The 25,482-nt window shown below is 39.3% G+C and overlaps 1 protein-coding gene and 2 pseudogenes across 2 annotated transcripts in view; 1 reads left to right on the forward strand and 2 right to left on the reverse strand.

The window, feature by feature from the left end:
• Positions 1 to 21,797, reverse strand: part of LOC149107693 (mitogen-activated protein kinase kinase kinase 2-like) — a 60,802-nt gene extending 39,005 nt beyond the window's left edge. Inside the window, exons 1-3 of the mRNA XM_089295365.1 lie at positions 21,596 to 21,797; positions 1,363 to 1,430; positions 374 to 407 (exon numbers count right to left, since the gene is read on the reverse strand). The gene's annotated coding sequence lies outside the window, so the exon portion shown is untranslated. The remainder of the gene's footprint in view (positions 1 to 373; positions 408 to 1,362; positions 1,431 to 21,595) is intronic.
• LOC110059377 (uncharacterized) lies at positions 6,337 to 13,704 on the forward strand (annotated as a pseudogene). The gene is made up of 7 exons (XR_016208949.1): positions 6,337 to 6,964; positions 7,210 to 8,343; positions 9,119 to 9,369; positions 9,705 to 10,003; positions 10,583 to 10,800; positions 11,197 to 11,875; positions 12,742 to 13,704. The product of XR_016208949.1 is annotated as an uncharacterized LOC110059377 (transcript).
• Positions 21,798 to 23,634: 1,837 nt separating the features above from the next.
• LOC149107700 (ankyrin repeat domain-containing protein 61-like) lies at positions 23,635 to 25,092 on the reverse strand (annotated as a pseudogene).
• Positions 25,093 to 25,482: the final 390 nt, after the last annotated feature.

Here is a 25,482-nt window from a genome sequence, read left to right on the forward strand (position 1 = left end):
ACAAAGACAAACTTTTCCCGTATAATTAGGCACTTTACCTAGACGTTTTGTATTCGTTTGAAAACTATATATTTTAGTGTTAAAGGTAGTAAAATTTCAGCCTGTAGTTATAATTAGATATTTGATATTAATATGTAGAACTATATGTTTGAAGATTAATATGTTTTATTGCTGCGACAAGCAAGTTAACTTGTGTTTGTGGAGCTTAAAGGAAGTGCCATGAAAGAACAAATATACTAAACCGTCAGACTTCCTGTGCTTGTTTTTATATCTGCTCTGCTCTTGCTTCATGTTTGTTTTCATTGTGAAGAGCAGCGTGGAAGGAAAGAATACAATTTATCAGATGTTAAATGTAGTGTGTCGTGGAACTTACTTGCTTCAGGCCCAGATCCCGATGATCTTGGAAACTAAAATAAATTAAGGTGAAAAGCAACTTTAAGTCCCTGTCCACACTACACCGGAGAAATATAAAAACGGCGTTTTCACACCGAAAACGCATGAAATTGCAGAAAAGCTTGAGTGCACCCCTCAGGGTTGCGGTTAGTCACATGATTATCAAGACGTCATTGTTTTTGAAAAAAATACATTTTTAAAACGGTTTTCGTTCACGCTAAAGCGCAAAGAAGGCGCCTGGTTTTCAAAGTTTCTGGTTTGAAGAGCGTTTTTGAAAAGCACCGTTTTCGTGACGGATTAGTGTGGACACATTTCTTCTGGGTAAGCGCCAATTTTGTTTGTGATAAAGGGATAGATTGACGACTAACAAAAGCTAGTCAAGTAGGTTCACTCAATTACCCTTTCACTTCTAAATACCATTTCGTTGAGCAAGCAAAAGATAGAGCAAAGTCGTATATGAAATGTATCCGACATTTTGACGTTTCTGTGTGCCTAACGCACAGTCTCAAAGTAAAGCCCTTAATTTCTGCGAGGTATAGAGTTTCCTCGCAGTAAAGATAGATTTTGTGGGATTAATTTTTTTTAATTCATCAACAACGTGTAGAAATAAGGAGGTTCCGTTCACGAAAAGCTAACACAGGGGGTCAGATTTTAGGAAAAAGGTAGCCACCAATACTATTGAGAAATAGAACTTATTCTTTAACTATTTTTTTATGCATGAAACATTAGACTCCTTTCTAAAATGACAGGAACCAGTTCCAAAACACTCCACCTTGAGAGCTCACGTTTTAAGGTGCCCACTTTTTCCTTGTGCCACGCAACCTAACAAAAGTTCCCTAACTCCATTTAAGTGCCCTCAGTGAGGTGTGAGAAGTACCTTACGAGGTAACAAAAATGGTGATGTACTGACTGGCCTTCCACATTTCAAATGATTCAGATTAGTTACGGTTATTGAAAACGGCAACTCACCGTGGTCCTAGCCATTCCTCTGTTCCTTGTTTCGGGATAAATGTTTTCCACAGCAGCCGATAACCAATCTGCAAAGAGTTCAGGACAGATGCCTAAGTATACTTCACTTGACATTATGATTTACTAATGAAATAAATCAATTACTACATAATTTGTCAACAGTGTGAATGACGGTGACAACGCAAAAATAAATAACGTAGACAGATCTAGGCAAATTCGATATTGGAAGGTAAAAACATGACAATCTTTTTCGGACTTGGCATGGACTTCGAAGTTGCCTTTGTTATGGCTTAAGCTCTCTATTGTTTTGCAACAGAACGCGACTCATTAGAAAGTCCTTTTTAGGGTTTCTGGGATGGGAATGTATGGGAAAAAGTGGAGAATCTAATATCTAACAACTCACGGAAAATTCGAAATCTGAAATATTTACGAATTAAAAACTAAAGGTATCTTAGGCCCAGTTATTACGTCGCATTTCTGCCGTGTCGAATTCAATTCAATTAAGTGCGGCATAAATGCGACTGTGGATTCATACGTCGCACTTGTGTCGCACTTAATTCAGAATTTATGTCGGCCAGTGGAAAATGTTTTAAACGTAGAGTATTCAATATAGCGGACGAAAATACTGAGCGACGAAGGACTTTAATTTTGCGCAAAATTGTTCGCCAATGGAACGAGAAGGAGAAGGCTGACAACGGAACAGTATGTGTTGCAATATGTTCAGGTTGCATCGGGTCGAGAATGGCCAAGTTTCTTCATTTTCTTTGGCGGGAAAACATTTACGCATGCTCATGCATTAACATAATGTATGCATTAGATTCAACACGGCAGAAATTCGACGTCTGAATCGGTGTCGCATTTCTGTCGGAAAATGCGACAAGACCAGTCGAACGTGCGGCAGAAATGCGGCAGCCGATTCAGACGTCGAATTTCTGTCGAATTTAATTCGTTGAATTGAATTCGACACGGCAGAAATGCGACGTATGAACCGGACCTAAAACAATCAGGTAAAAGAATGCATATGCAATGATCCAATTTGAGGGAAGTAACCTCGCTAGAAAAGCCGAGGTCTTCATCTTACCATACATTTGCCGGTAAAAACCGAGTCGTTAATTCGTGGCGAAATTTAGAGACATTTGCATAAAAAATTAAAAGTGCAATTCCTCGCCTCACAGCAAATCTATATTCTTCAAATTTAATCAAAACAACCCTCTGCTGGGTATGTTTTCGTTGTAACTTATAACTGATCTTTAGAGCATCAATCACTCTCATATTATTGGGCATGGAGCTTTACACTTGTCCCATACATTTACTGTAATATTTGCCGTGTTTGCACCCCTCCCCAAGCAAGATGGCGTCAGAAACCGTGAAAAGCTCTATATCGCTGCTCCGAAGGTTGCTCAAACTTCTCTCAGCCATGGATAAAGACTATACTTTATAGATTCTAACATGGAAATTTTCCGCACACTTGTCACTTTATTAATTGTTGCTCAAATCGAGCTTCACAAAGAGAGTGGAAAGTCACATATAGCTACATAAAAAGTAATTGTAAGATGAAAATAAAAACTGAAAGTAACGTTATACCAGAATATCCAAGGAATCGAAATTGCCGCGAGACTTGCACTAGTCGCTAAGGAACTCCAATTTCACATTAATCACACATTCTTCGAAACTCACAGAAAACAAAATTAAACAGAGTACTAGTTTGGTTGTTCATCGTAGCTAAGTTTCAATTACTGAAAACGTAAAGAAAAATCTTCAATTTATAAAGGAAGCTGAGTGAATTCTGATGAGCTTTTTATCCAGCTAGAAAGCGTCTGTATGTATACAAATGTAAGCCACCAAATCTAACAAATGTAAACCCTCCATCTAGACTAAGTTTTTTACAGAACCAATATTTTAACGCATATCTTCTTACGAGAACTTGAAATAAATAAATAAACAAGTTCAAAATTTTTACCGAGGCAAGCGGTTTGATTCTTATCGTTGTTTTCAAACCTATCAAACCTCACTCAGCAAGTCCATTTTGAGGCAGAAAAGTACCACAAAAGGGTCATACAGCCGCACGAAATCGAGGAAAACAAATCTAAAATTGCTCCAAGTTTTCTAAAGTTTCTGGGTATGCATGCAATTCCCCTTTGAGGGAAATATCAACTTCAGAGCTTTTCATTTTAGACTTGAACAATATTGATTTTGATTAAAGAATATCAGCGAAGAAGGTTAAAAAGAAAAGAATTGGCAGGGGCTGGGGGGTGAGGGTTACATGTAGCTTGGCTATCACGTGCTTGTTGGTTCTAAATTTCGTTTTCAAAGTCAATACACAGCTTTTTCAAGAAAGTTACGAAACTAACGGTTGTTTCGTTGCCCCGGTGGGGGGGGGGGGGGGGGGGTTAATCAAACAATCGGCCAAAAATAAATGAGCAAAGAACAGAGACTTTGTTAAACAGATACTTTGTTGGTTCTAAAGTTCATTTTCAAAGTCATTATACAGCTTTGTCTAGAAAGTGCAGATCTTCTGCTTACAGAGAAATCTATCGGTTTTTTAAGCGCCTATGAAGAATGAATTTGATACTTATGAGATTAACTTATTTATGTGGTTTTGAAACTGTTTCTCCATTACAACCAAAATCGGAGAAGCGTCCTTCCCAAAATAACGGTTTATAAACCGACCCAAAAGCCAAAGTCTATAAAAGTCCACGAAATGCCTCCGATGTCGTCGCCAGAATTGATACTTTGTTGGTTCTTAAGTTCGTTTTCAAAGTCAACATACAGCTTTTTCAAGAAAGTTAGAGAACGAACGGTTGCTTTGTTGCCCCCCCGGGGGGGGGGGGGGATCAAACAATCGGCAAAAAAAAAAAAAGTTAGATGATCCAAGAACGTCTAAATAAAAACCATTCAAGCATTGTCTGTTCAGCTCTACTTTGATTTAACATTGTTTGAAACGCTCGTTTTCAGTGCAGATCGCCTGCTTACAAAGAAATCTATCAGTTTTTAAGTACCTATGAAGAGTTCAATTTGATGCTTTTTTGCAGTTTTGAAACTGTATCGCATTACAATCAAAATCGGCGAAGCGTCCTTCCCAAAATAAAGAAGTATGAATCAATAAATGTTGATTTATTTCATAATTCACTTCTCGGCTTGACTTGAAATGAATTGAAATGGAGAACGAAATCAAATTTCCCCCAGATCTCACCGCTTTGTTAGTGTGGCTGGAACAATTTCAAAAAGAAATGTTAAACATCATTTTGGCGGGCAGACTTCGAAATCTGCAGTCGATTAACTCTTGTCAAAGCGAAAGCGAAGAATTACATTTCACAGCGTACATAGTTTTCCAAATTTAGACTCAGTGATAGCTGCTGATTGCTTGGGTGCAAAGAATTATGAATCTCATGAAATTCGAAAGTAAGACCCAAACTGATTGAATATTAGAATAACTGTGGTGAAATATTTGGTCAATATTAATAAGCATATCGAGTTAACAGATCGCAGATTAATGTAGCGAATGTCAGCGACAGCCAACTTTAGCATCGTTAAAGAAACAGGGCCGTATAAGGGAAGTTGACTAAAATCTTTCCCTAGTACGCTTTCGACGGAAAGACAGCTAGACAGTGCCCAAATATTCATTAGGGCTGAACTTAAGCGTGAGCCCTTTCCTATATGCAGACAAACAAACAAATCTCTCGAGCAGTACATCATAAGACACTTCACCGACGTTTGAGTTGAATTGCCAGTGCCGTTACGAGTTTCGGTAAAACGATTCTAAACTCATGCGTTTAACTGTTTATAGACCAACCCAAAAGCAAAAGTCTACAAAGCCCACGAAATTCCTCCCATTTCCTCGCCAGAACAGATACTTTGCGGGTTCTAAAGTTCATTTTCGAAGTCAACATACAGCTTTTTGAAGAAAGTTAGAAAAAGAACGGTTGCTTTGTTGCCCCCCCGGGGGGGATGGGAGGGGAGGGGGAAATCAAACAATCGGCAAAAGAAAAAATAAAATAAATGATCCAAAAACTTCTAAATACAAAACCATTCAAGGATTGTCTGTTCAAGCTTTACTTTGACTTTACACTGTTTCAAACCCTCGTTTTCAGTGCAGATTGCCTGCTTACAAAGAAATCTATCTGTTTATAAGTGCCTATGAAGAATTCAATTTGATGCTTTTTTGCGGTTTTGAAATTGTTTCTGCATTACAGTACAATCAAAATCGGTGAAGCGTCCTTCCCAAAATAACGAAGTATGAATAAATCAATTGTGACTTAGTTCATAATTCACCTCTCGGCTTGACTTGAAATGAATTGAAATGGAAAACGAAATCAGATTTCTCTGCAGATTTCACCGCTTCGTTAGTGTCGCTGAAACAATTGTAAAAATTTCAGAAAAAAATGTCAAACATCATTTTGGCGGGCAGACTTTCGAAATCTGCTAGTCAATTAATTCTTGCACAAGCTAGAGCGAAGAATAATTTTCACAGCATATATAGTTTAACAAACTTTAGACTCAGTGATAGCTGCTGATTGCTATAAACCTCAACACCCAAACTGATTGAATATTATTCGGAGCTTGGCTTAATCGCATTCGTTTTCAAGAGAATTAGAATCACTGCGGTGAAATATTTGGTTAATATTAAGAGTGCCTGCCTGTAAAAATCAGACAAATTCTTAATTTCGCGGCAAGGGTCGAAAATTCGATTTCGCTCATATTCTTGTGGTAGATAGGCTAGGGCATGACAAAAACTACTGGATAGTTTTTTTGGCAAAATATCCTTTTATTTCAAAGAAATATGCAAATTACCAACTTCCGTTAAAATCGTCATTTGATGCACCATTTTATTAAGCAAGTTTGAGAGCCTCGCATGCAAAGCCACATCACTCTTCCGTCTTTAAAACACTCAAATATTTTTGTCCAATGTTTAAATGTGTACTGGGTTGGTTTTAGGGAATGTTGAGTTGTCTTTTTGGGTGCAAAATAATTAAGTAATGTTCCACGTAAGAACTAGGCAAAGCAAATGCATGGAATGTGAAAAGGTGCTGAATATTAAATTATTAACTCATTAAAATGGAGCTCGCTGATTGGCCGAGAACTGAAAAAACGTGAAAAATTGACCAAGAAATAATTTTTTTTGGTATTTTTTTCGATAATTTCGTTCCCAGATTCCTCTTGCCTGTTTTCGCCGATTTTCACCGTTGTGGCATATGGGGAACTGGTACTAATCGTTGCTCACGAGCGATTGTTCATGGCCGCCATCTTGGATGTGTGAGTTTCGGTGATCTATCAGTCTGTGATTTCGCTTCTTTGCTAGTAGTGTCCGTTGGCAGTCTTTACGAAAGTAGTGTATTTTGGCTATTTGTGAGCTTTATCGAGTTCAAAATGTTGTAAGCGTTATTTAACGCGTCGGAATATGCCTCCAAAACCCTCTTGTTGCTGTCCGCAGCATGCTGCTTGGGGACATGCTGACGACTCTGGAAATCTCAGAATAGCGACAGAGAAAGAAATACGTTTGTGTGGAGTAAATAGTGATGGTCGACACAACAACCGGAAAAGAAGGATTTGTATTTCTTGCAGAGAACGCTTTCAACTGGAAAAAAAATGCGACCAGCTTCAGGTAAGCTAAACTTCTACATTCCTTTATGGGCTTACAATGTACACGTACTTTAGGCAAGCAGAGCAATTTCTTCATTCCTCGCTCATCAATACTCTTTATCCGCTGGCAATTCATTCACAAGTAATTGCAATGTTCTGGTTGGTATGTAGGACTAGTTCCACTTGAATTATAGTGCAGAAATGCTTAAGCTTGTTACTTAACCACCTTTTTTCTAACCCCTTGCTTTTTTCTTTGCTATATTTCAGAAAACAGTTGAAAATATAAATGAGAACAAGCAGATCCTAGAAAGCATGGTTTTGATAGCAACTGTTCCCGTTTGTGATAGTCAGACACAAACAGATCCAAGCACCTCATTGGTGTCTACCACCAGCCAAGGCATTCAGGTTGGAGAGTTTCCAAACAGACCATACCAGTCATATGAGTGCAGGAAACAGAGTGAATTGCGGACTGAAATCATTGAGAAAATCGTTGATTTGTTCAATATCTATGTACATGGGGATAGTCTGGCCTTGCCCAACCTAGTTCAGGATCTCCTTCTGTCTAAAAAATGGTCCACAACCTTTTGTCTACCAAGCAACAAAGATGATTCAGCTGTGCAGGATAAGGTACTACATTCCATTGTGAAGGAATACCGAGAGTGTAAGAATAAAGAAGCCAATAGCCAAATAAGAAAGCAAGGCAGAAAGCTAAACCAGGCTATCAACATTTCAGAGACATTGGCAAACAGCTCAATAGCATTTCAAGGTAGCACCCCTGATTGTTTTAGATCTCGAACAGAAGCAGCGCGTAGCATGGGAAGAGTTGTCTGTTATTCTGCTGAGAGAAGAAGGCTCTTGTCTATTGTTGCCTGGGATTATCCCCAAGTATTCTTGACTAAACTTTTTCAGTGCTCCAAGAGTACAATTACCGCCGCAAGAGTTCACAGCATCTTGTTTGGCAGAGGAGGAGTACCCCCAGCATCTTTGAAATTTTCTCGCCAGTGCGTCTCCCGAGAAGTACTCGATCAGTTGGCTGATTTCCTCTTGAGAGATGACGTGTCAAGGCCATCATCTTGCAGAACTGTGGTAGTTGGAGGAGAGGAATGCCCTGTATGATACTGGCAAGATTCCATAAAGCAGTTAGTAAAGCAATATCTATTGGAATTTCCTAATGGGGTAAAGAGAAGCTACATTTATGCCCATATGCCAAAGAATTACCGCAGCAACACCCTGCTGGCCGGCCTCTGCAATCTTTGCGAGGACTTTGGCTTCTCAAATTTTACCAAGTTAAGAGAACTTGTGCAGAACATAGCTTCCGACTGCCCACATGAGGACCTTGGCGGTATCACGAAGAGGATCGCACTTCTGCAGCGTTATCTCAAGACTAAATTCTCTCACCAGGTACTTTTTATTCCCTTATTCTATTTTTAAAACAATAATCCATGTGTCTGAGTTTTCTATTTGTTAAAAGTGAGCAGGCATAGCCAAGCTGACTTTTGCTGTTAGATAATCGGGGCAAATACATGTAATATAGATTTAGCAGACACACTGAGGTATAACAGTTCAAAACCCTCAATAATTGAGGGTGAAGAAAAAAAAATTTTTTTTTTCAATTAAAAGCCAGAAACCAATTTTTTAGAGGAACATGGGCATGATTGTATTCTGTCAGTGACTATACAACAATGAAAGAATCAATCAGATCTGTGCATTTCTAATAGAAAACACCAAATGTCTGCTTAATCCATATTGTTTGTTTCTGAAAAAATCTGCTTAAGATTGGTGATTGTGACCAATTACTTCCATAATTTTATTAAACAGGCATAGAGTATGGCAAAGAAAATAACTACCTCAAAATTTTTAGTTCTGACACACAATGTAATCTTTGGGTGACAACAGGGTATGGAAACACATTAGCATACTTGTACATGTAGCTGTATATTTAAGCATTTGACTTATAGCTACTTGTTGTTGTGACCATGGTTTTACATCACGTGTATGTGCTACAAACATTTTTCATTTGCTGTTCAGCAGCCATTGACTGAGACTCGGACGACATTGAAGAAACTTGATCCCTTAAAATATCGGATTGTATACTTTGTATTTTGCAATATGTGGACAGAGATCCTCTAAACAAATTGCCACTCTTTTACATTTGCCATTATCTGTGTTTTGTTAGGTACAGAGACATTCAAGTTGTCTAGAGTTGTGCATGAATCATGCATTTCAGTCATGTAGCAGTGACCATGATGAAGAATGTACCGAGTTTACAACTGTTTATGACATCCACACAAGAATGTCTGCTGCGATTGCTACAGCCCCAGCGAATAAGCAGCAAGGCTATAAAGATAACCTGGATGAGTTTTTGAAGACCTTTTGGGATTACATTGCCCACATTCTTAGAACAAAGCACCAGGGTGATTATTACAGGTTAGTTAAGTGTCTGTTGTGAATCTTGTATTTTTGTTTTAGTTAGGTTGAGTTTGTATTGTAATTACTATGACCAATAAATATATGTAATGTAGAAATTGTTAGAAAATGGAACATCTATCAGGGAAGTCAGCATAATTTCATTTTAACTTTTCCAGCATTTTAAGATTTTTTTTATCAGACCTATCCATTGATAACAATTCATTCCCTCCATTAGTTTTGCAGTACTTGTTTGTTTATTTGTGTCTCCCTTAAATCAGTCCCTTATGTTTTCCATTTTATCCCTTACAGTAGTAGTAATGAGTATATTATAGATTTCAATATCTTTGTTATAGGTATGTTTTGAAGAATCTTCAGCCAGGAGAAACAGTGGTTATTGTAGATTATAAAATGAAACTCGAACTTGGTATGCATGCCAGGGAAGTCCAGCGAGACTGGTACGGAAAGCGTGGTGTTTCACTCCATGGCTTCTATGTCATTGCACAAGTTGGTCCTGGAGAAAAGCAAATTGAAGTTCTTGACATCTGGAGTGAAGATACCAAGCAAGATGCCTGGTTTACTCAAAGTGCCCTTGATGTTGGTTTCGCCTGGATGGAGAAAGTTTATCCAAACTTTCATGTCTATCTGTTTTCTGGTTGGTATTTTCTTCCCATGGATTTGGACATTTCATTCTAATAATATTATACCTTTCAAAATTTGTAAGACAAGCTTGTTTCTCAGCTGAAGGGCCTTATGATAAAAATAAATAATATTATTTCTACATCACTCTGTAAGTTAGGTTAAGTCTGCAGTCCAGCCTAGTGGCCCATCAGGCCATTGCTGATCTCCAGTACGTGTAGCATGAACCAATTATGGAAATTCCCCCCCCCCCCCCCCCCACCAATGCTGATCCCTGTACCCATTTAATACAGCTGGCTGGAGAGAGGCACTGTGAAAATTGACACAGTAAGTCCAACCTGAACTTGAACACAGACCTCCTAGTGTACTAACCATAAGGCCACCATGCCACCCACATTGCATGTAAACTGATGGACTAGCATTTCAATGTTTCTGGCGTACTATTTCAGGAGCCATTGTGATGAAATCTGATCAGGTATAAATGTAAATACTGGAAATGATTATCCATATCAGACCAAAAACTCTTAAGTTTAATATTTATATTTGATAAAATGCAATTATAATACACTGCTGTCAACTGCTGCCTTTTTTGCAGACAATGGACCCCACTACCACAACACAGCTGTGTTGTTGTATCTGGCAGAGGTGAATTTGTTGTTCAACATCAAATTATTAGAGTACAATAACTTTGAAGCTGGGGAAGGAAAGACAGTACTTGACACCCACTTTGCCCATGTTTCACATAAAATAGTACGTTGGGTTCGTGTGGGCAATGACTTGGATTCAGGAGAGCAACTAGCAAATCTCTTGGAGGTATTTAGAAATTAAATTCTAACTGAATCATAATTTGGGGGTACATATAGCCTTGAATAAGTCTCACCACTTTTTCTTACAGTGCTCAAACGTTCAAAGCTAGAGGAGTGTGTTTTTTTTAAGTTTGTGTATTCAAGCTAAGTTTGTAAATTAAGGTTCCCATTACTCTTTTTTTCCAGTTAACCACTTGGCCATGATAGACACTACTATCAATATTTTCTTTGTAATAAACCTGTTTAACAAACAATTAACGTGGTAGAAGTCAAGGCAACAAGAGATAAAACCTTGCATGCCAAACTGTAATATTTCCAATAACAAATATAGTCATAACAGATGTACAGAGAACAGTATGGACAAAGGGGTAGCTGACAGAAGAAACTTGTCTTTTTGCTTTAGACCATGAAGAATGTGAGATGCAAAAAACTGCTGATCGATCGATCAAAGGCTCCAGGCAAGATTGGAACTCTTAAAGACATCTCACTTTTTGGAAGTTTCAAGTTTCCTTGTAATGGACCAAATGCTGGTGGTATTGTGGCACAATCTTTGGCTGGTCAAGGAAAAACTCTGAGCAAAACTAAGGCACAAGTCCAGACTCTTTCAATGTGAAGCGTGCCAATAGCTGGAGCCACAGGTGCTACTGTGACGGAAGACATGTGGCAACAATCAGACCAAACAGTGGATGTGAATACAAATTCTCAAAGTGATTCATACTCTGTACAGTTCATTCAGCTCTCTACAGCTACCCCTGAGGAACTAGTCCTTGTACCTCGAAATGAAGCTTCAGTCAATGATGACCTAAGGCCTGCACCTGGATTTGCCCTGAAAAAAGGTGGTGCAAAGAAAACCACATTCACCAATGAACAAAAAGAAATAATGATTCAGTTCTATGAGCGCCAAAGGTCATCTCAGATAAGGGCCAATCCAGCAGATGTTATCAAAGCTATGAAGGATGCAGGTGTTCCTGAGCTGAAAGAGGCTCAAATCAAAAGCTGGTGGAGCAGCTACCACCGTAAACAGAAGCAGTTGGCGGATGATATGATGGAGGAAGCTCGTCAACTGAGATCTCAACAGCAAGGTACTTTTGCATGAACAACCTTTATCACAAGGATCCCACTCTGTTGTGAAAGGAAGATAAACCAGCTGCCTTCAGCTTGTTTGCCTGCCTATAATATTCATATGACTTTATTGACTACTGTAGTTTAATACATGTAGCTCCCTCAAGGCGAATGACCAGCCCCATGTCTCCCATGGCCAAACCAAGTAAATTAGACTTAGGTGTATGTGAAGATGTGGCAGTTTAGACGAAAAGATGGTTTGGAGGGCATACTGTTGTGGTGGACCCAGCTTAATTGGTGGACGTTGCTATCCCATGAGAAAAATCACTTTCCAAAGGATATGTGTTTTAAATTTGGCAATTACTATTTTATCTTGTGATTTAGTGTCATGTTTTGGATAACATTTCAACCTCGGGCTCTATATAAACAATAGCCTCCATTTGGCACAAAAATATGCTAGGATATTTGTCCACAGACATTACCTGTTCCGAGAAGCGAACAGTTTTCCGAGAGTACCTCCAGGAAAACTGTGAGCTTCAAGGAACAGATTATGTCCAAGGACAAATATCCGAGCATATTTTTGCCCCAAATGGAGGCTATTGTGTTTACTATTCTTCAGATGTTTTTCGCAACGCAAACAGTTTTGAAAATTGGGAATATTCTCAGATATTCTCCAGTTTTAGCTGGGGAATATTTGGTCACATGACATGTTTAGACCAATCGTGCACAAGCAAACATCTTTGATGGATTATTTAATGTTCCATATTCCTACCACCTGAAGGGGTCTATTTAATAAATGATGTAAATGAGTACTCTACACTGTTCTGGTATATGCATTCAGTGTGCATGTATATATAATTTGCTTGTTTGTCTGTTTTTATTAAAGGTGCTGGAGTCAGTGGAATGCCAAGAGCTACAGATTCCCTCCCTGATTTCTCGCCTGATCCTGTTTCTCAGCCTGCTATTCCAGACCCAACTGTTCCACATTCAACACCAAATCCAACTATTTCAGATCGAGCTGTTGCAGTCCCTACAGCTGTTTCAGACCAACCTGTTCAAGCTAGAGTGGCCCCTCAAGCATGGATCAGAGCGTCCACTTCTTCAAATTTGACTGGGGTCACTGAATGGAGTTTCAGTGAGTCCCAATCAGACATCCAGGGAAGGACTGGGAGCAATGCTTGTGTGTTCATTGCTCTGTATATGGGCAAGCTGTGTTTTGAGAACAATTTGGCATGGCCCTCTGGCAACCTTCTTCCCGAGTCCTGGAAAACATCACTGAGAGAAGCAATGATCAGAGGAAACCAAATTCATGATGACCTGTTTGACCATGAGGGAATAAATGTGACTGTGGATGATGCAGTTTCCATGGCTGGGGAAGAATGTGGAGTGCAAAGACTGGGACAGCAGGTTGACATCTTTGGTATCAACCCAGTAAATCAGCTGGCAAATTTGTTGATTCGAGAAGCCCAGAATTTGTCAAGATCGTTTAATGTAATTGTTTCGCATGAGCGTGCATTTCTTATTATTGTCAACTCTGAACAGTCTGCTATTATTATTGACTCACATTGCCACATCAACAAAGGAGCTATAATCGCATGTTGTCAGACGGGAAATATCCTTTCCCTGGCGTTGTGGATGGACGCCATGATGAATGCAACTTGGTAGTGCTCGTTAACCATAGCTTCAATATCTAAAGTATTTTACTGAAAATATGCAAATCCCGTTGGAAATGATTTCTTAAGAGTTATATAACAAGGCAAAAGAGTGGAGGGCGTGTATTGTATCCAACTTAACTTTTATTTTTCTTTGGTTTTAAAAATAAACTTGTCATATCGATTGTTTGATAAAATGGTTCTTATTTGAAGTTAAATTTCATTGTTTTTTTTATTATCGATAACTACTTGTTATTTGTACAGGAATAAACGTAAGATAACTACATTATTTTGCAATAGAACTAACGATAAAAAATCACGACCTATCGACCTTAATTAATCGTTGATTTTTGTTGTAAAATCAAACTCTAAAAATATACTCGTCAAGAACTACACTATTGTGACAACAATAACATGAACATTTAAGTTGCAAATGGAAGAAAATTTCATATTTACTACACGAGGTTCACGTCATTTCTACTCTCGGGGAAGCAGTGTCTTCGTAACTTTTTTCCGTATATATCGCACAATCATAACATCGAGAATAAAATTAATAAACGATAACCTGCATTTGGTTCGGAGATATACTCGGATATTTGTCCGCGGGCATTATCTGTTCCGCAAAGCTCACAGTTTTACTCGAACTACGCTCTCGGAAAAATGTTCGCCAAGTGGAGGCTTTTGTTTATATATGCTCACGAGAATGGCTCATGATCGAGTCTGAAACTAAGCTTGCATCTAAAAAGTAATTCAAATAAATTTTAGGGAAACCCTCAACATTTTATTAAGTTTTGCGATCTATAGGAAGAATGTTGGAATTCCTTAGTTCACGAGTAATCAAGACGGCAGGTGATAACGCCATTTTGTAAGAAATCGTGCCGTTATTTGCTCACGCGCGCGATTAAGCGAGTTGTGAGCGTGGAAAATTTGCTGGGCTGTGCACCCTTAAGTTCCCCTGACTTGAACAAGATTGCGTCATGTTTTAAAAATTTCTAGAAACGAAACTCGTGCAAAAGTGCAACAATCACTGCACGTATCTGATTATATCGCAGATCGGTTTTATCGAAGATCTGTCGAAGGGTTACTCCGGGACTTGCTAGGCGTTCCGCCATACGGGCAAATTCCACTTCAGATATTTCCATTTCCTTTAGGAGTCGATCGCACATCGCACTGTCTCCTCGTCCGTAGGCAATCATGTCAATTGTGTATATTTCAGCTGTGGCTTCTGCCACTTGGAATTTTTGGGCGATCTCCCCAAAAGATTCTCCATTACACCATCTTTGAAACGCCGCCTCTTTTTTCGGAAAATTTGTTATTTTGCCATATACTTTCCTCAAGCTACTCGCCTAAGATTTAAAAGAACACAAAAGATATTAGTAAAATTGTGGCTTTGCTCATTACACATCCTAGATTGTCTACAGTGGTGAACAGTCGGTATCCGGTTAGTGCATACTAACGCTTACCATGAATATAACATAAAAGGTTGTCACTTCAATTTCTATTACTATTATCATAGAAAGAGTGCAGACGTTCGAAGTAGTAATACACTATGCTTACAGAAGTTGCCTTTTTGTGTTTCCACTCGCCACTGCTTCCCTGAGAGCATTCCCCTTCATCTCCGCCGGCAGGTCTTTTCAGGTTCCTAGGTAAGTGGATAAGAAAGCATGATGAATATACGCAATCTTCACCCAACAAATTTTATAAACAGGTTCACCTGAAAAAAGATCATTCGAGAGGTCACACTTACTTCCTTTCCATCTCTAAAGCAGAAATCTTGGTACGTGAACCTCAAATCTTCGCTTCGGTTGCGCGTGCTTTGGCGCGTGTTTTCAGTATCAAGAAGTGGAACATTTGAATAAAAATTTTCTCACATCTGACGTAAAAAGGTGGCAAATTATTCTGAACAATGACCGAATAACAACTTCCCATTGTCTCGAAAACAAAAGGAACTTCAAAACAAGGGTCCTTGGCTTATGTGCTAAAAGAGAAAAACAGACATGATTGAACATAAAGTCCGAAAGAAAAACAGTTTGTGAAGTCCACTTTCTTTTTGGAGAGACCGGTGAGGACCAGATTGAAGATGAAGTAAATTTCGTCAGTAAATGACGTATCATGATTTTATGAGTCCGAGAGATCTTGGGAAAAATGTAAATTGTAAACTTATTCCAAAACAATTCACACCAAATGAAACAGCGCTGAAATGATTGCAGTCCGTGACTTGTGAATGCGCTTTTTGTGTATTGTGAGCACACCCCCAAAGGTATCACGCCGATTTAGTTCAATATCAAGTTCAGCATGGATGTTTGCTCGGTACTTTGGATTCATGTGTTTAGCTTTCTGGAGGATAAGGATCAAGTTAGCGTGGCAGGAGTGTGTTACGAGTGGTGGAAAATGATTTTTGGAAAGTTCTCAGTTCTAAGAGAAGTGGAGTGGCAAGAATTAGATATTTCAGGGACAGGAAGATTGTATCGTTTCATCCCACTGAAGATGTTCGCAACATTGGAGCGCCTAAATATGTCTTCGACTATGATAACAAATGCTCATTTTCAACAGATAGTACAGGAGGCGAGGAATTTGGAAAGTCTGAATATCTCTAACTGGTCTAGTTTAGACCAAAGCTGTATTTTTCAAGTCAAGCAATATGTGAGCCAGCTGAGACATGTGGACATCTCCGGAAACGCAAAGTTTACCATTCTTACGGTCGCATGTCTTTGCTCTTGTGAAAATTTGGAAATCCTCGTAGCGCATGGATACGAGTTTAGCGCAGAAGAACTACTTTTCCTGCAGAAAACTTTTGAATCGATTTCCAGCGGAACTTTGGAACTTGAAACCGACGATGGCTACAATGCACTGGACGTGATGACCACATTTGCTGAAGAGTTGTTCGGAGACGAACTGTTGTTCTAGCCTTTCTCGTTCTTGTCTATCCAGTTTTGAAAAGAGTTAACTTTGCGTGTATCGTATGCCAGAGTTTGTTTCTAAATAAGAACCGTGTGCGTAAAGAAATATTTCTTGATTTTTTTTGGGAAATGCCATCGGCGGCACACTGTACTGAAGGTAATTTTCGAGCGAATTTTGACGTGTGAATAAACGAGAACCAGGCATATGACTAAGCCAAGAGTGTCTTGTTACCCTACGCGCCCTAGCTGGCAGCTGAAGTGATCAGAAATAATACTTCCCCATTTATTATGCATCTGAAACTTGACAAGCTAGTAGTTTTGATCGCCATAAAGACACGGCAACTGTTTTTTATTTCGAAAATAGCGTGTTTTGGTCTGAAAACATGCTTACAAATTCAAATTTCGCGCGCTATTCGCAAATAGCCAATCGACAAGGCGGATTGTTAATCATTTCTTTTAATTATCGCCTTTGACTCCAACGGTAGATTGTGCAGTACACCCGCTGGTTTTTGCCTAGTTCTTGCGCGGATCATTACTTAAATTTCGAAGACATGTATTTCATTCACTTAAAAGTACCTCGTGAATATAATTGATTTTCACCATGTGCGAAACCTTCAAATGGATTAAGCTTCTGGTGGTTGAATCGCAGAAGGATGATCTACAGATTCCTGTAAAAATTTCTTTGGGCAAATGATTGTGAGCGACGCGAGAGCTTTTCAAAGTACGTCAAATATGCAAATATTTGACCAGCCGTCGTCAAATTTCAATTTACGGGTTAGACGTATATTTTAGCATGCGCCACATGACGTGACCTAGAATAAGTTGAAATAGACACAGAGCTGATAATTTCGAAATGTTCTAACCTTATTTGTTGCAAAAGGCAGGTCCAAAGCCGATTTGACGCGTTTCTAGTCGATCTCTCACCATTCGTCGTACATAAAGCAGAAGTTTGCTTTTGTTTAATTTATACAAGGTTAACGTCCGATGTACATCGCCAACTGTCAACCTATTATTCGTCGAATACCATGGATCTGTGACTATCTTTCTGCGCATATGAACATCACTGCATCTAAAATGGCTGAGTCATTCATAGATAGTTTCTTGCTTTGCACTGCGCCAAAATAATGCGTTTGATCGATTGCTGACCATTGCTGATAAGCGTGTCGGCGCAGCACAATCTTACAGCCGTTATTTGTTCGTCACGCAATGCTGTCACGGCATATGCTGCATATTTTGATCCATTTTGTATAGAGCACTCTCAGGATAAATGAAACAATTTAATCATTGTTCATCTGTTTGTACATATATATAATAATATGTGTATATTTATATCATCTTATTCTATAGTGTACGTGGCCTCGGTCCAAATCACGTTTGTTGTACGTTTTGATGTTTCAGACAACAGCTGATAAAGCTAGTGCCAGTACTCACTAGAATTTTAAAAAAGTCGCCATGAAACAAATTATAGATCAATGAAGCAAGAACTAGCTGAAATGAAAATAGGAAATCACGACTTGTCTAATTCATGAGAAAAACAGACTAAATTTAATTAGTAATTACGCGAGTAAATAGCCCTGGCCATGCCATTTTATTTGGCGTATTTTGTTTGCCTAGTGGCGAGGCATCGGTATGTTTGTAACAGAAAATAGAGGACTGTTGTCAATACAGTCCAAAATTATTGTGAGTAAAATATTGTAAATAAAACACCTATTGACCGGTTACCTCCGCGGCCACCATTTGGTCGTTCCGATAAGGGTTTCACAATTGTTTTTACCCCTATCATAGGGGTAAAGACAATTCAGCGGCCACCCAAAATTTAAACACTTTGTTTTGGAAAGGGCGATGGTAGATAAGGGTCCGAAATTGAAGGTGCATGACGAGTGATAATTCAAATACACGTCTATCATGATTGTCTTGAATTGACTCCACGTTCACCAAGAAATTTATAACCCGATAGTGAAAAATTAAATATTCAGGGTACACCTCTATTTAAGCGGCTAGCCCCATAGTAAGCGGTCACCACCCATTTCCCCGGGGGTAGCCCACTGTATTACATGTAAATCAAAAATAATTGCACAGCCAGCACGAAAAGACCTAGGTATGAGTTTAGCGTTAAAGTATTACGCAGGCCATGTAGGTAGCGGTGGTCGAGTAAAAGATATCAACAGGGGCAATGGTAAATTATTCATTCTTCTCATTTCTTAATTTAATCTCTTCCTACTCAACACGATTGTGTGCTCCCAGTGGTTCCCAGCTTTACGGAGCCTTATGTATTAGGATAGAAATTGTCCTACCCCTACCCCCTAAAATGGGATGACAGTATTGCGTGACGAAAAAGGAACCGCTGCAAGCAAGGATTCAAGCCATCAAACCACGATGATCAAACGTAATATTTTGGTGTAGTGCAAAGCAAGCAACTATCTACAAATGACTTACCCGTTTTTGACTTAGATGCAGTGGTAATCATATGTGTCAAAAGAGGGTCACAGATTCATGGTATTCGACCATTAAACGGCGTTCAGACAAACACATATTATGTGATTCTTTCAATATACAGACCGGCAAAAATGTCGCCATGTTCTCAATATATGAATACTACTTTCATATGCAAAATAAAATTAACACTTATATAGAACCTCTTTCTCGCCGATGCTCAGCGGCGAGGTAACTCTGTCTGTATAATAAAGGAACCAAAATCTCGCCGATGATCAGCGGCGAAGTAACTCTGTCTGCACAATAAAGCAACCAAAATCTCGCCGATGTTCAGCGGCGAAGTAATTCTGTCTGCATAATAAAGCAACCAAAATCTCGCCGATATTCAGCGGCGAGGTAATTCTGTCTGTATAATAAAGCAACCAAAATCTCGCCGATGTTCAGCGGCGAGGTAATTCTGTCTGTATAATGAAGAAACCAAAATAATACTTTGTCATTAAAAAACAAAAAGTACATGACTGGAGAATAATTGGGGGAAACTAAATTGCCATACAAGGAACATTCTCCGATATTAAACATTCTAAAAAATTAAGAAATAAAACTCTAAATTTAAGTGCGGCCCAAAACTAGCCTAGTTAAATTGCATACTAAAATTGACACTAAAAATTATGAAATAAGATTTAAATACGGCCCAAAGCTAACCTAAATAAATTGCATACATGTCACTCACGAGTTACACCTGATCTAAAATTGACACAAGTGATCATCGGCGAGATTTTGGTTCCTTTATTATACAGACAGAATTACCTCGCCGCTGATCATCGGCGAGATTTTGGTTTCTTCATTATACAGACAGAATTACCTAGCCGCTGATCATCGGCGAGATTTTGGTTGCTTTATTATACAGACAGAATTACTTCGCCGCTGAACATCGGCGAGATTTTGGTTCCTTTATTATACAGACAGAGTTACTTCGCCGCTGATCATCGGCGAGATTTTGGTTCCTTTATTATACAGACAGAGTTACCTCGCCGCTGAGCATCGGCGAGATTTTGGTTCCTTTATAATACAGACAGAATTACCTCGCCGCTGATCATCGGCGAGATTTTGGCTCCTTTATTAAACAGACAGAATTACCTCGCCGCTCATCATCGGCGAGATTTTGGTTGCTTTCTTATACAGACAGAATTACCTCGCCGCTGATCATCGGCGAGACTTTCGTTCGGTATATAAGAGAAATTAAATTATTACATATTCCAACATTTACATAAAATAGTTTCAATCTATATATTTAAACATTCACATAATATGTGAATATATGTAAACCCAGCATTAAATAAGTTGACAGTTGGCGATGTACATCGGACGTTATGTAAACAAAAGCAAACTTCTGCTTTATGTACGACGAATGGTGAGAGATCGACTAGAAACGCGTCAAATCGGCTTTGGACCTGCCTTTTGCAACAAATAAGGTTAGAACATTTCGAAATTATCAGCTCTGTGTCTATTTCAACTTATTCTAGGTCAAGTCATGTGGCGCATGCTAAAATATACGTCTAACCCGTAAATTGAAATTTGACGACGGCTGGTCAAATATTTGCATATTTGACGTACTTTGAAAAGCTCTCGCGTCGCTCACAATCATTTGCCCAAAGAAATTTTTACAGGAATCTGTAGATCATCCTTCTGCGATTCAACCACCAGAAACTTAATTCATTTAAAGGTTTCGCACATGGTGAAAATTAATTATATTCACGAGGTACTTTTAATTGAATGAAATACATGTCTTCGAAATTTAATTATTTTGCACCCAAAAAGACAACGCAACATTCCCTAAAACAAACCCAGTACACATTTAAACATTCGACAAAAATATTTGAGTGTTTTAAAGACGGAAGAATGATGTGGTTTTGCATGCAAGGCTCTCAAACTGGCTTAAGAAAATGGTGCGTCAAATGACGATTTTAACGGAAGTTGGTAATTTGCATATTTCTTTGAAATAAAAGGATATTTTGCCAAAAAAACTATCCAGTAGTTTTTGTCATGCCCTAGCTTATCTACCATGAAAATATGAGCGAAATCGAATTTTCGACCCTTGCCGAGTTATTTTCCATTTTTATGGACAGGGACTCTTAATATGCATATGGAGTTAACAGATCGCAGATTAATGTCGCGAGTGCTGGCGACAGACAACTTTAGTATGGTTAAACAAACGGGCCCGCATGAGTTGACTGAACTCCGATTCCTACATGTATCCTTTCGACGGAAAGACAGCTAGACAGTGCCCAAAAGTTCATTAGAGCTGAACTTAAGCGGAAACCCTTTCCTATATGCAGACAAACGAACAATTCTCTCGAGCAGTACATCATAAGACACTTCACCGACGTTTGAGTTGAATTGCCAGTGCCGTTACGAGTTTCGGTTAAACGATTCTAGAATCACACGTTTAACGGTTAATAAACCGACCCAAAAACAAGAGTCTACAAATGTTAACGAAATGCCCCCGATGTCCTCGCCAGAACAGATACTTCCCTAATATTGGTAAACGTGGCAGAATTCGCACATTATTTCAGGTTTTTACATCTAGCATGCCTGCTAAGCCGGTCGTAAGTAGAAATTGGGTCCTAATGAAATAAAGGTAGTAGCATTTTGCGGACACCGTCTCCGATATGGCTTACTAGCAGGTTGCAGGAGACGACACCACGGACTTTTTTTTTTTGCGGAGTTTGGCATCACTTAATGGTTTTTCACTTACCCGCAAAATTGAGCTAATTGATTTCACCACCGTCAGAATAAATCTCCCTCTGTTGCTCTTTGGAGGGACGACAACTTTTACACTGGATAAAAGCGCGAATGCCACGAAACAGTGTAGGAATAGCTTCGTTAAGCAATACTTGCAAATTACGTCAGTGGACGAGTTAAGACATGGATAGCACGCACATGCGCAGTTTCCAATCAGGAAAAGTCACGCGATCAAACTCGTCACCAGGGATTCAAAACACGGTTCAAAGTGAGCCTGTTCGCAGGCTCAGAATGAGTTTGATACGGCTTTTCTACAGTCTTTTAAATGAAATTCATACGAAAGCCTAAATATTAAGTTCTCTTTGTTGCAGAGGAACAAGTCAGTTTACCCTCACCGAAAAATGCTAGTAACTCCTGCTTCCTGTAAGTTACTATGAGTACAAGAGAATTCCTCTTATTGTAATGAAACTTATTAAGTTAGGGGTCAGTCAAAGGAACTGTATCCTAAAATACGTGTTTCCCAGCCGATATTTTGCTGGCTGGGAAACCCAGAGGCTACTCGCGGTCAATATCTTAACCTCAACCGGAATTTGGGTAATTTCAGTGAGTTTATGCGAGTACTTACTGGTTCGTCAATTCCTTAGGATTATGTCAATACCGAGGACTGTGAAAATGCGTAGATGCGGTCCTTGAACCACACCCATCTGGCCATTTTCGCTCCCTCTTCCGTTTCAAAGTATTGTATATGACCTTAGATGCATCTAAGGCAACACTCATCCACCCATTTTCCTCTTCTTCCCCGCTGAAGATGTAGATATGGCCCTGCAACCACACCTCCAAATGTGTTAAGTAGGTGTAGATTAGGGTAGTGTGTCTGCTAGCTGCCAAAATTTTTACACTAAAATTTGGTGGGAAGTAAAAGTTGATTCATCTCAACCAGAATAAAAACAAAAGAGATGCTATTGTTCTTGGGGCAGCTAAGTGCAGTTTTAGCCAATTCACGTATAACTTGAGACAGGGTTTGACCAGTAATTGTTCATGTCTATCCCAGAGAATGTTTTCCTTGACTATACTACGTTTTCATTGTTCTTTAATGCCATGTGGGATTTGAAATTAGCTAAAAGAGATAATAAAGTGAAAAAAACGTGGTAAAACCTTAACTGTCCCTCCGCATTTTTTCAAATTAGCCATCATACAGATTTTACTTGCCTTGAGCGAGTGAACGTTTACGTAAGTAGTGACAACATTTGCACGGGCATCCATCAAATTATAATGCACGCTTGCAACCCGAGCAGCATATTTACATATTGATGACATTTTAAAAATGCAAGAGTTTGTATGGAGTTCAGAACTGCGACTTTCTGCCGATAAATAATAGCAAAATCGCAACTGAATAAGGTTCACAAAACAATATCTGGTGTTGCATTTTATCGTTCCGTTGTGTTTCTTATTAAATTGAACGAGTTTTGGTAACATGTTCTGTCGTGTTTTGTAGAGTAGCAAGGTAAAAAAGCACGAGGTTTCAGTGTCCTGCAGCGCTCGACTCGCTTTGGAAATTGCTCGCATTCTAGCACAAAATCGTCAACCACTGTCAATGTACTTCGTCTCCTTTATAGCCCAATGATGTAACGACTTTTTTGTAAAATGAAACTGCACATACCTTGTCTCTTTAGGGAATAAAGAACTCCACAAACGAAGCACTAGCTTGAAATTCCTGCCATTAAAAACAAAATAGACGATATCAGCACGGTCAGCACTGGGTACCAGATTAAAAAAAAAAAAAAAAAAACACTTAACGGGGTAGGGCGCATGTGTTTCCAACGACTCTGGTTCGTTCGCAAATTTTAATCTGCACGTGAATACTTAAATGTATTGTCAGCATCGAGATGTTCTCTCGTTATTCGACAGTGTGGAAGCTCGTGTTCGTTTGCCGTGGACTTTATTTTTTCTTAACTTACTTTCTTCGCATTGATAGACTTGAATAAACAATTGCAACTAATGTATTACAAAACCAAAAATGGAAATTGGGGCATGATTCAGCATTACCAGTGATTAGTTATTTAAAGAGAAAGAAACGTAAGTTTTCAATTTGGTTGGTAAAGGAAGCTGACAGCTTCCTTCAGAAAGATTTTTACACCTCGTCTTAAGCTGCATGCGTATCACACACCGGCAAAGACGACTTAGATCCCTAACATTCCTTGAACATTTGACGAGCCAGGCATGATGGTCACGTGATAGTGACCAAAACAGAGGAGATCCTCGACCCAGTCCCCCAAGACTCAAGGCAGCCTGGGCATCATATAAAACGCGGGAAATGTCCCATCTTTGGTTTTCAGCCACAGTGATAAGCGCTGTTTTACCGAATACTGTCTCAATACTGGGATCGCCATGATATGATAGAATCAAGCACACACACTCTACATCTTTAGCCAGGTGCACGGCTGTTCTTCCATTTCTATCTTGCAAATATACGTCAGCTCCTGCACGACACAGTATTTCAGTGGCTGACAGTCGCTCGGTCTTGCTGCGCCCGTATTTAGCATACATCAGCGGTGTTGCTCCCCAACTACTCGCTAAATTAAGGGGTGCTCCGTGATGACACAGTGCTTCCAAAACGTCGAGACGACCGTTGGCCGTTGTCATGGCTACAGGTGTCTTTCCCATACAGTCTTGCGCGCACATGTCGGCTCCATGTTACAGAAGAATTTTAGCGCACGCAGCAGATTGGACGAAGTTTAAAGGCGTCATACAGGGGACTCGACACGAACTAGCAATGAACGTACCGGAAGTGATGCCATCTGCCTTGGTACTCCACACGGTGTCTCTGTTAATGATGTTAGCTCCATGACAACAAAGCCATTTTACGGCAGCAGCGTTATCATATTCCACCGCTGCTCGGAGTGGCGTGAAAACGCTGCGTTATTTCTACGGTTAGGCCTACCGTTCACACTAATCCGTCACGAAAACGGAACTTTTCGAAAACGCTCTTCAAACCGGAGGAACTTGAAAACGTCGACTTTGCTTTTTAGTGTGGACGGCAGACATGTTAAAAACGGATCTTTTCGAAAACGATGGCGTCAAGATAATCATGATATTTTCATGAACTAGTTTTCCTCAAACTCAAATCCAAAATGACCGATAATTGTTGCTTTTCCAAATGCCTTAAGACTAGTGTGGACGAGAAACATTTGATATGTGTTCAGAGTGAAAACGCCGTTTTCAAATTTCTCCAGTGTAGTGTGGACGGTGTGTCAGTTGTGTCTAGTTTGTGATTTCAGTGGTTCATTGCCATTGCCAAAAGTCGTATTTTTCCGGAATGACAAAATGTTTTTTTTTTTTTATTATTCTCGGACCCAAGGAAATGGAGTGGTAGCTGTATAACCACAGAATGTTATAACCTGGGAATTGAATCACTGTAGTCAGGCTAAAAATATCACCGTACCAGCAAATCCAAACGCCTCAAGCTAAGCACGTCCAATTTTGTTTTTAAACCACTACTGACCAATGCATGCGAGATCAAACCAAAAGAAAATCTGCCTTGTAAAAGATGTGGTCGGTTTAGCTTTTTATCGCTAGTTTTACTTTTTTCATGTCTCAAGCTAATCGAAGCAGTTATTTGAGCGACTATTTCAAAGGTCTTCACTCTGACAGTTCCAATCTATAATTGTTAGTGTTCCATGGAAAAGAGAAAGTTTGGTAATAAGGTAGACACTTATGGGTTCCGTTTGAATGAGCATAATTCAGCCTAACTAGACATCGGCTTTTCGTTAAGATACGTCAGTGCCATGAGTGACCTATATTTAGCTAAGGGTAAACTTGTTTCCCTCCAATACATTTTAGGGGGCAAGGTGGGGCAAAAATGACGAGGAAGGGGGAATAAATTTAACTGGAACAGTGGCG

Source organism: Orbicella faveolata, unplaced genomic scaffold (genome assembly GCF_042242905.1).
Source record: "Orbicella faveolata isolate gen_17 unplaced genomic scaffold, um_ofav_v1 contig_26, whole genome shotgun sequence".
Lineage (NCBI taxonomy): Eukaryota > Metazoa > Cnidaria > Anthozoa > Scleractinia > Merulinidae > Orbicella > Orbicella faveolata.